Source organism: Pseudonaja textilis, chromosome 2 (assembly GCF_049901715.1).
Source record: "Pseudonaja textilis isolate UNSWEBS1 chromosome 2, rPseTex1.2, whole genome shotgun sequence".
Classification (NCBI taxonomy): Eukaryota; Metazoa; Chordata; class Lepidosauria; order Squamata; family Elapidae; genus Pseudonaja; species Pseudonaja textilis.
Window position 1 is genome coordinate 218769030 of NC_141991.1, and position 9785 is coordinate 218778814.

Below are 9785 nucleotides of genomic sequence, written 5' to 3' on the forward strand. Positions count from 1 at the left end.
TTACATTTCTGTGGAGCCTTTTAATAATGATATCTTCCTACTTAGGTTTTTAGTCATAATTTTTATTGAATTTTCCTGCTACTAAGTGTTGGACTATTTCTGAGGCCTCAGGCCATAGTCTGTACCTTGGGTGCTGTGTATAGATCTTTCTTCTTTGGATCTGATGCTTCATACCTGTTCTGATGCTGCTTTGATTAATGCCTCAGTGCTGTCTTTTAGTCCAGCGGTCGCCAACTGGTAGGCTGCGGCCCACTGATGGGCCGTGAGAAAATTTTGGTGGGCCGCAAAGAAATCTCACCCCCAGAGCACCCCCACAAAGCAATTAATCCAGGCTGCGCAGAAACACAAGGCTGTGCTGCCCACATGGCCCGCGGGAATCCTCCCCGCCCACTCCTTACCCAGTAAATTTGCCTGCTAAATTGCTATTTTTCCGACCATCTGTTCTGCTGTGCTGGGAGATTTAAATTAGCTAGGAAGCAGGAAATGGTTGGATTTCTTGCTTTCTAGCTAGTCTTTAGATCTTTGGCTCAGCACAGCCGAACCTCCCTTAGGACTGAATATTTGCTTGCAAGCAAATTCAGTGCAGACTCACAGCAAGCAAATTTGAGAGACTGAGCTAGCCGATGGCTGATAGATAGATCACTGAATGATTCCGTGAGCAACTCAATCTGCCTGCTTTGCCTGATTTTGGGTAAAAGTTTCTCTTTTTTATAAAAAATTCAATATTTACATACATAGTGTGTTGTGAGTTAATTTTGTGAGTTTGCTTACTAACAAATTTTATGAGTTTGCAAGCAAATTTTATGTGGTAGACTAACATGACAACGGCAGATAGATAGATCTCTGAATGAATCTGTGATTCTGTGAGCAACTCAATCTGCCTGCTTTGCCTGATTTGGGGTAAAAGTTGCTCTTTTTTTTTTTACAAAAAATTCAATATTTATATAAATATTTATATTTACATACAAGCCATGCCCAGCCAGTCACATGACCACCAAGCCACACCCACAAATTAGGCCACACCCACAGAACCGGTTAGTGATCCCTGGGATCTAAAATTATGAGTTTGGTGGTCCCTGAGGTCCAAAAGGTTGGCAACCCCTGTTTTAGTCCATCTCTTTCTGGCCACTGGGATAGCACTATGTCATCCTACACAGAGGCTGTGGGGCAGATCAGGTGGTTCTGCTTTCAAAAGGTGACTTGTGATTTTCAGGAATATCTTTTTTACTTCCTCTTTTACCACTTAATGTGTTGAAGGAATCTCAAGGTCACCTTCAGGAAAAAGAACCATCCAATGTGCCCCACGGCCTTCCTATACAATATGGTACTCTCCTGGAAGTGGACACCGTTTTAGGAGCTGCCACAATTCTTAGATTGTGAGAATTGCAGCCATTTCCAAAATGGTGCTCACCATGTGACCTCTGTATAGGAAGGTGGATTGCCCATGGTGGTGCACTAGTTAGAATGCAATACTACAGGCTAATTCTGCCAATTGCCAGCAGTTCGATTCACAAGCTTGACTCAGTCTTCCATCCTTCCAAGATTGGTAAAATGAGGACCCCAGATTGTTGGAGGCAATATGATGATTTGTAAACTGCTTAGAGAGGGCTTAAATTTCTCTGAAGCGGTATGTAAGGCAAAATGCTATTGCTATTGCTACTTCTTCCCAAAGGCAATCTACAGAAAAGATAAGTTTACCATGCCATGATGGGAAGAAGTGGTGATGGGACCTAGCTGGATATGAAGCAGGTCGAAGGCCTGTGGGACTCAGCAAAATAAGATGGGTGGGGGGCAATAGGCGGAAGGGGCATTGTGGTTGATCATAAGGACTGGCAGATTGCAAAGCATCTGAATTTGGTTTATATGATTACAGGGGCACTGCAGTGGTCATTACTTTGTGGACAGGTCAAAAGTCCATCCAGTGCTGTTGTAATTCTGAGCAGGTTCTGAACAGACAGTCTTGAGTCAAAGACTATTCACACACACACACACACACACACACACACACACACAAATATATCGACCATTGGCTGTATTCATACAACATACTATGTACAAACCAAATGTTGACTTTTCTTTTCCGAATTGTCTTCATAAATAAGGCAATAACCAGTATACAAGTGAACACAATCTTTTTCATACCAGGATTCAGTTCAGAAACCAGAGTTAGTGGTTTTTTTAAACAATTATTGTTATACTTTCTTATAAGGTCAAAAATTTCATTGGTAGTGACTACATCAAAACTTTCCAAGCATTATTTCTATAACTGATTTGAGAAATAATTGCTAATAAAGTAAATCTGTAGGAACATTCAGAAAATGTTCATCACTATTTACAAAAGAAAATGGTATCTCAGAAAAACGAGAGGCTAGTGTTTTAAGATCTTCCTGCATACCTGCATTATACCAAGGGAAAATCTGAACAAATCAAGATGGATAGTTTTACTACAATATCAAAGATGAGCAGAGATCAGAGGGAAAAAATCCATTCAAGGATTAAAAAATGTTCTTTCTTTGTATAATATGGTACCTAAAATGCTGAACAAAATGAGATTATGTACACTAACATGTTAACTATATATTCATTGTAAACTACTAAAATGATATCAGGACAGAATTTACTATTTAATGCCATTTTCAATTTATATGTTTCCTGTGAAATATTTATTCTGATCTGTGTTGTGGACATATCAGATCATGACTTTATCTATTTGTATATTTAATCTGCGACTTTTTGTAAAGCTATGTAGAAGTGAAAATCAAACTGTCAGCTTTGGAAACTATTGAAAACTATCTCTTGATTTAAATCTGTGTATGTGTGAATGTGTATGTGTTAATTTTTGAGGCTACTAGCCAGAGTAGAAGTTAAAAATAATAACTTAGGAAAACTAGAAAATATTCCTAAGGAATGTGGGCATAATTGGCACATTTTAAAAATAGGGTGTTTAAATATAAGGTTCTCATAATCAAGCAGGAGACAGATTTAACAGTTAGATTGCCTTTTATCCTAAATCTGAGCTCTCTTCAATTTTGAAACGCAGACCAAAATGCTCTGTTACCTGATTTATTTTGAATATGAATTTAGTTTTGTTTGTTTCTCAACAATATAGAAAAACATATTAAAGCACACGATCTGTATATTAAAAGAAATGTTGCAAAGGATAAGAAGGAGTAACATTTTACTAATCTGAATTCTCTGGGAGAGACAAGATCTTTTGGTAAATTGCAGTACTGTAGAAAATATTAAACAAATTTAGACAGAATTGTGCAGTACATGATACCTACTTTCATGGTTATAATGTTTAATTATGTTTGTTTGAGACATGCTACATTCTTGAGCATGGGATATTGGCTGAAAGATTGACTTTTTCAGTCAAATAAGCAATGCCTTTCCCTTGTTTTCATTTTTTCCCAGTCTTTTCCACTCAGATGTTGTTCTTAGTTCACAAAATTAGCAATTTCTGTTTATGCTGAAATTAGTTTATTTTAAAGGCAGAATTATTTATTTATTTCCTGCTAACCACATTTTTGGGATGTAAAATATTGAGGAGGTGGACAAGGAACATTTAGGCAATGATAAAAGTCAAAGATGGGCAGAGCCTGAGCCAAAATAGACAATGTCTATCCGTCCTTCCTTCCTCTCTTCCTTCCTCCCTCCCTCCCTCCTTCCCACCCTCCCTCCCTCCCTCCCTTCCTTCCTTCCTTCTTTCTTTCCTCCTTCCCTCCTTCTTTCTTTCCTCCTTCCCTCCCTCCCTTTCTTCGTCCCATACTGTTCTTGCCAGATATCTGATCTCACATGCAAAGAGTTTTGAAATGAGGCCAAAAGATGTATGAAATTAGTCTTGCTTTAAATACACTTGCTTTTAATGGAAGCTATGACGAGAACACTTCACAACATTTGCCCCGTTCTTTCATATATTAGGTGTGACAACTGAGCAATGTTCCCTAAATTAGCACCCTGATATAGGAAGCAAGCTTTAGTAATTGTTTGATCATCTATGGACAGTACTTCTCAGAGGAAGACAGCATATGCTTCCTATGTCAGTGTAAGTCTTTTATATGTGTGTGTGTGTTATAACATCAAGTGTTTTTATACCAATATGTAGTCATTGCTTTAAATTTATTTTAAACTAGTGTTATACTATTTGGTGATCTTGATGCATATCAATGGCAAAATGATTGTGATGGATTGAATATTTTGTTCTGTGATGAAATACATAGAACATAGATTTCATATTTGTGGACTGGAGAATTTTGTGACATGATCACTTATTGAGGCAATTCTGCACCAAAGAAATAGCATGTCATGCCTTATGTTATTAAAATGACACAGAAAGCTTAATTAAATCTCCTGATGCATTCAGTTTGTGAGTGGGAGAGAATTTTGAATACAAGAATCAAGGTTGTTATGGTGGATTGTCGAAGATAAATTTAAAAGTAGGACAGCATCTATTTTATTTTTTATCCACTAGGGGGACCTATTGCTGCTGTAAAGTGGATTTGAAGAAGCAATAATTGCACCAATTTGACACATTTTATAGTATGGTCCTTTAACTCTGTCAATGCATTGACACATTAAAAGATGCAGAATTTTCCACCATAATAACCTTTAATTAATTTCTAGACTTCTAAATTTTAAGTACTCTTAAGCTTCTCTACAATACTGCAAGCAAAAGCAAAGATTTAATATATTCAAGTCTAGTCTTGCTCTCTTGCAGTGCCATAACATACATAATAAGAAACCATACACATGAACACAAACTAGTGAGCCAAAAAAATTAGCTAGCACTGGTGCATAATTCTTTTTAAAAGTTGATTCTGTTTCCATACATTCAGTGACTGTTCAAAGTTACAAAGTTACAACGGCACTGAAAAAAGTGACTTATGATTGTTTTTCACACTTACGATCATTGTAGCATCCCCATAGTCATGTGATCAAAATACAAACACTTAGCATCTGGCTCAGATTTATGACAGTGTAGAATCCAAGGTCACGTGATCAGATCTCCTGCCAAAGTAAATGGGGAAGCCAGATTCACTTAACAACATTACTAACTTGACAACTGCAGTGATTCACTTAACAACTGGGGCAAGAAAGATCATAAAGTAGGGAAAACTAACTTAACAACTGCCTTGCTTAGCAACAGAAATGTTGGACTCAATAGTGGCCATAAGCCGAGGACTACCTGTATTACAGCATTCCTGTGCTTTGGGTTGTATAAGACGTATGCAGGTTTTAGCTTCATTTTTAGTTCACAATACTTAATATATTAAGTAATACATTCATAACATTTTGAATCTCTTCTGTATGCAGAAAGACATCCTACATTTTGAATCATGTATATATAATATACTTTGGATATTAGTAGTCCATAAGATATTTTAGATCCTTTGTTATCCACTTATTGTTTTATTTATTGTATTTCCTTTATACCTATTGTATTCCCTTTGCATATTTTCTCCTTTAATCTATTAACTGTTTAAAAGAAACCATGTTTGTATATAAAGGGTCTCTTTGCTCCCACTTAGTGGGAGGGCAGAGTTCAGGCACTGTGTACCCTTTCTACTTGTATTTGTATTTTATCATTTCTGATCTCTTAAAAGATATGGGGGAGGAGAGAGATTTAAGCTATTCCTGGTAAAACAAGCAGGCTGCTATCTCTTTTTTTTTCTGGGCTAAAGTCCAACTTGCACAGCAGTTGCAAAGAAAAAGCAAATGCATTGCTAAATTCATCAAGACTTTTTTTAACAATATACAATATCTGTCAAGATAAAATTGCTTTGTGATTTACATTATAATAAATCCTTATTTATATTATAATAAAAGTTGAAGTGGGATGATTACATCTTTCTCCCTGTTGTGGCATTATGTCAGCATTCCATACCCTGCTTCTTCTCAAATGTGTCGAGATGGCAATTCTCGGAAAGTCCTTTCAAGTCTGGCCAGTGGATTTTAGATGTACATCCATAGGCATCTATAGGTGTGGGGCAGAGTAAAAAAAAAAAAAAAAGCAGTGGCAGCTGCAAATCTGTGATTAAATCCCACTTCATTTGTTGTGAGTGGGACACGTATAAAAAAAGAGAGGCTTCATGGTCTAGCCCCGTGTTTCTTAACCATGGCAAATTTAATAGATGTGGACTTCAGTTCTTAGAATTTCCGAAGCAGTCCACACATTATAAAATTGCCAAGGCAGAGAAATGCGGTCTAGCCTATAGGCCAGGACATTCCTAAAGGTTTCCCAAGTAAGTCCCAGAAAGATAAAATACTATTTAGACTTTATAAATGAGACAAAGTCAAAATGGTGCTGCACGAAGCTTAATCAGAGAGTTTCGTTGTTTTTTATTATTGATGCTACATTAAAGATTTAAATGCACAATTCTTGAAATTGAAATTAAAATTTTAAATATATTAGGTTGGTTCACATAAATAAACTTTTTCTCTTCTGTACTCATGAATTACGCCACCATGGAATAATTGTAATTACTTGAAAAATATTTGAAATATCTTTAGGATAGAATACTGTATCAATCTTTCCCAAAGTGCTGTGCTCCAACAATGTTGGACCACTATTTCCATTATCCTGAGTCAATTTGATAAGAAGGACTGCTACCAGTGTTTCCCTGTCAATAAGACTTGGTCTTATTGTTTTTTTGAACCAAAATACCCATTAGACCTTATTTTGTGGCCACCCGCCACCCACTCCCTCCCACCATCTGCTTGCCCAAAGCTGCAGTGGCTTACAGGGCTTCCAAGGGCAAACACACTTTTTGCCTGGACGGAGAAATGACAGAGACTGGAACCTTCATCTACTTGCAAATGCGGCACTTTGAAACAGAGCTAATTGCTCCGTTTCCCTCTGGGTGAAAAGTGTTTGGGTGCTTATGGGGGCACTTGGGAATGGAGCGATTTTCTCCATTCCCAAGCGCTGCATGGGCACCCAAACACTTTTTTCCCAGATGGAGAAATGATGGAAACTGGAAACTTTGTCTGCATGCAAAGCTCTCCATTTGCAAGTAGATGAAGCTTTCAGTCTCCCTCTGGACAAAAAGTGCATTGCAGAGTTAGGCGGAGGCAGAGGCATGTGGGGAGGCAGGCAATCCCGATCCTGCCAGTGCCAACATGAAAGGCTCCCGCGAACCTCCAATGAACCAGGCAGCTACACAGCACTTCTGGATTGTCTGTCTCACCCCGCCCGCCTCTGTCTCTATGCTCAACTTCTCTGCGCTGCACCAAGGAGCCAGAGGGTTGCGGCTTTGCCGGATGCTGTCAGCCCCATGTGGTCACTGCCTCTTTGCTGCTCATGCCCATGCAGCCGGGCTTAGTTTTGGAGTAGGGCTTATATTAGCCCCCCCCCCCCAAGACTACGGCTTATTCTTTGGGTGGGTCTTATTTTTGGGGAAACAGGGTTCTGGAAGATATACATATATTTCAACAATATCAGGTTGAGAAATTTAAATAAATTCTATATTATATATTTATTTAATTATATTCAGCATGATCATGGATAAAGATAGTCAACCCCTTCTAGTGGATTTTTGGTCTATCTCTATGTACATTTGATGTTTATAATTGATATGTAAACTAGAGGTTTGAAAAGCCTCTTACTTTTGGTCTTAAAATAGGATTGTTGCTCTTTCTTCATTTTTTAAACTTGAATCAGAATGCTCTTAAATCATTCAATTATATATATTTCCAAACTAATGTCATCAATGAATATATGATCTTCAGGTATGGAGTATTCAGATTTATTGTTCTGAACTAGAATACAGATTTTTTGACACTATTTATTATAATGATATTAATATTAAAAATGGACAGCCAAGAAGCTCTACTATTGTATGATGCTGGAGAAAGAAAGAACTTACCCTGTTTCCCTGAAAATAAGACCCGGTCTTATATTTTTTTGCCACCAAAAAATGAAATGGAAAGCTGATAAAGTCACCAGATCTTTTTGGGTGGGTGGGGGGTGGGTGGGCGGTCTTCCACTGACTCACCTTGCGGTGCTGGCACCAACAGCTCCGGCCAGCAGGAGCCTACTGCCAGCCCACTTCTTCGGCAGCTGCTTGACGCTACTTGCACCTGTCATGCCCAGCCTCCATTTCACTGTCAGACCTTCAGGAAAGGTCTCTGCAGCCAAGAAATGGGCTCCAGATTGACATGCATGGTGCCCCTTGGCCTCATTTCACCATCAGAGCCCTTCTGGAAAGGCCTCTGCAGCCAATAACAGAGATCCAGAGCAAGGGACATGATTAACAATTGATTACTTCTGTTTGTTAATATGAGCTCCTATTGCAAAGATATCACCAATTGATACACTGCCTGCTTATTCAACTTTATTTATTTGTTATTCTTTTGGAAACATGTTTGGAAACAACTGATCAACTAGTAAGGTCAATTAATTGACTCCCGCCGCGCCTGTGAAAAGAAACATGATGCGAGGGGAAAGAAATGAAAAGTGCCATGCCTGCCCAGCTACTGCATAAGGTCAAGAAAGCTAATGATAAGGTTGATTGTGCAGAGAGCTGCAGAAGACATTGTAAACATGAGTCTAGATATTCCTGAGCAGAATTCTGATGCAGCATTTAATGAGCAGGGAAGTTCACAGCATGGGGGTGAGATTCTGTCTTGTCATGTAGTCGGTCACCAGTTGACTACTTTTTTGTTGTTTCAAAAAAGAATAATGCTATGCTCTGGTCTTCTAAAATAAAAATGACTAATTAAGACCGCAATTATATAGCTCCTGCTTCTATCTCATCTTAAGGTTCGGGTGGGGGCATGTGGACATGTGATCAGGGAATGGCTGTATGGGCATCCTAATATTGGAGCAAGAAGGTTGAATGGACGTGCCTCAGTTAAATGTGACAAATTATTTAAAATTCAGTTAAGGTTATGTATTTATCTAGAAATGAGAGATATTTATGTATTTATAAAGACACTTGAAGGCTTCTTTAGATGATATTCTATCAACTGGGCTTCCTCGGATGAACTGAATAATCTAAATAAAAGTGATTTTAGGTGTTTTTCACTTTACTATTAAACAATATTATTCTGCTTTAAAAAAACACATCTATCTTAAGAACATAAAACATTCCTTACATTTTTTCAGAGTTTAATTCTTGATCCGAAACATATGCATTTGCATACATATCCTTAGATGTAGACAGTGTTCTGAAGAGGTTCATAGCTATATAATTTGCTATTTTTGTGAGCTCTTATAATGCAGTTCTACTTATACTGTACATGCTTACTGTGGACATATGCTCACATTAGACAAAATCTGGTAACCGTTTGTCACAGATGGCAATGAGCAATGCTTCTGCTTATTTCACCCACCCAAATCACCCATGTAGCACTCATGCAAAACAAGTTCCCAGTGACTCATCTGGTGCAAATAAAAAATGTATTGTCTGTCTTTGCTTCCATAGCTCCAATGATTAAAAGCAATGCTAGAAAAGCCAACAACTATAACAATTAAGAGAATAAGATTACCTATATTTTCCTTTGAATTCTGCAACTACAAGTAATCAACTTGTGAGAAATTTTTCAGTGACACTTGGGCCACCATGGACCTATGGTTTGGATGTTGGACTAAAGCCTGGGACCAGATTTAAGACCATCTTTGGCCAGCAAGCTCACTGACAGATTTTTAATCAACCAAATACCTTTTATCCAACTAACATTAGAAGGTTATTGTTATTGGGGTAAGCGTGAGGAATTAGTATGCTGGTTTCTATTCCAATTAGTACGCTGGTTTCTATTCCAAGAAGAGTGTGTGATACAAATCT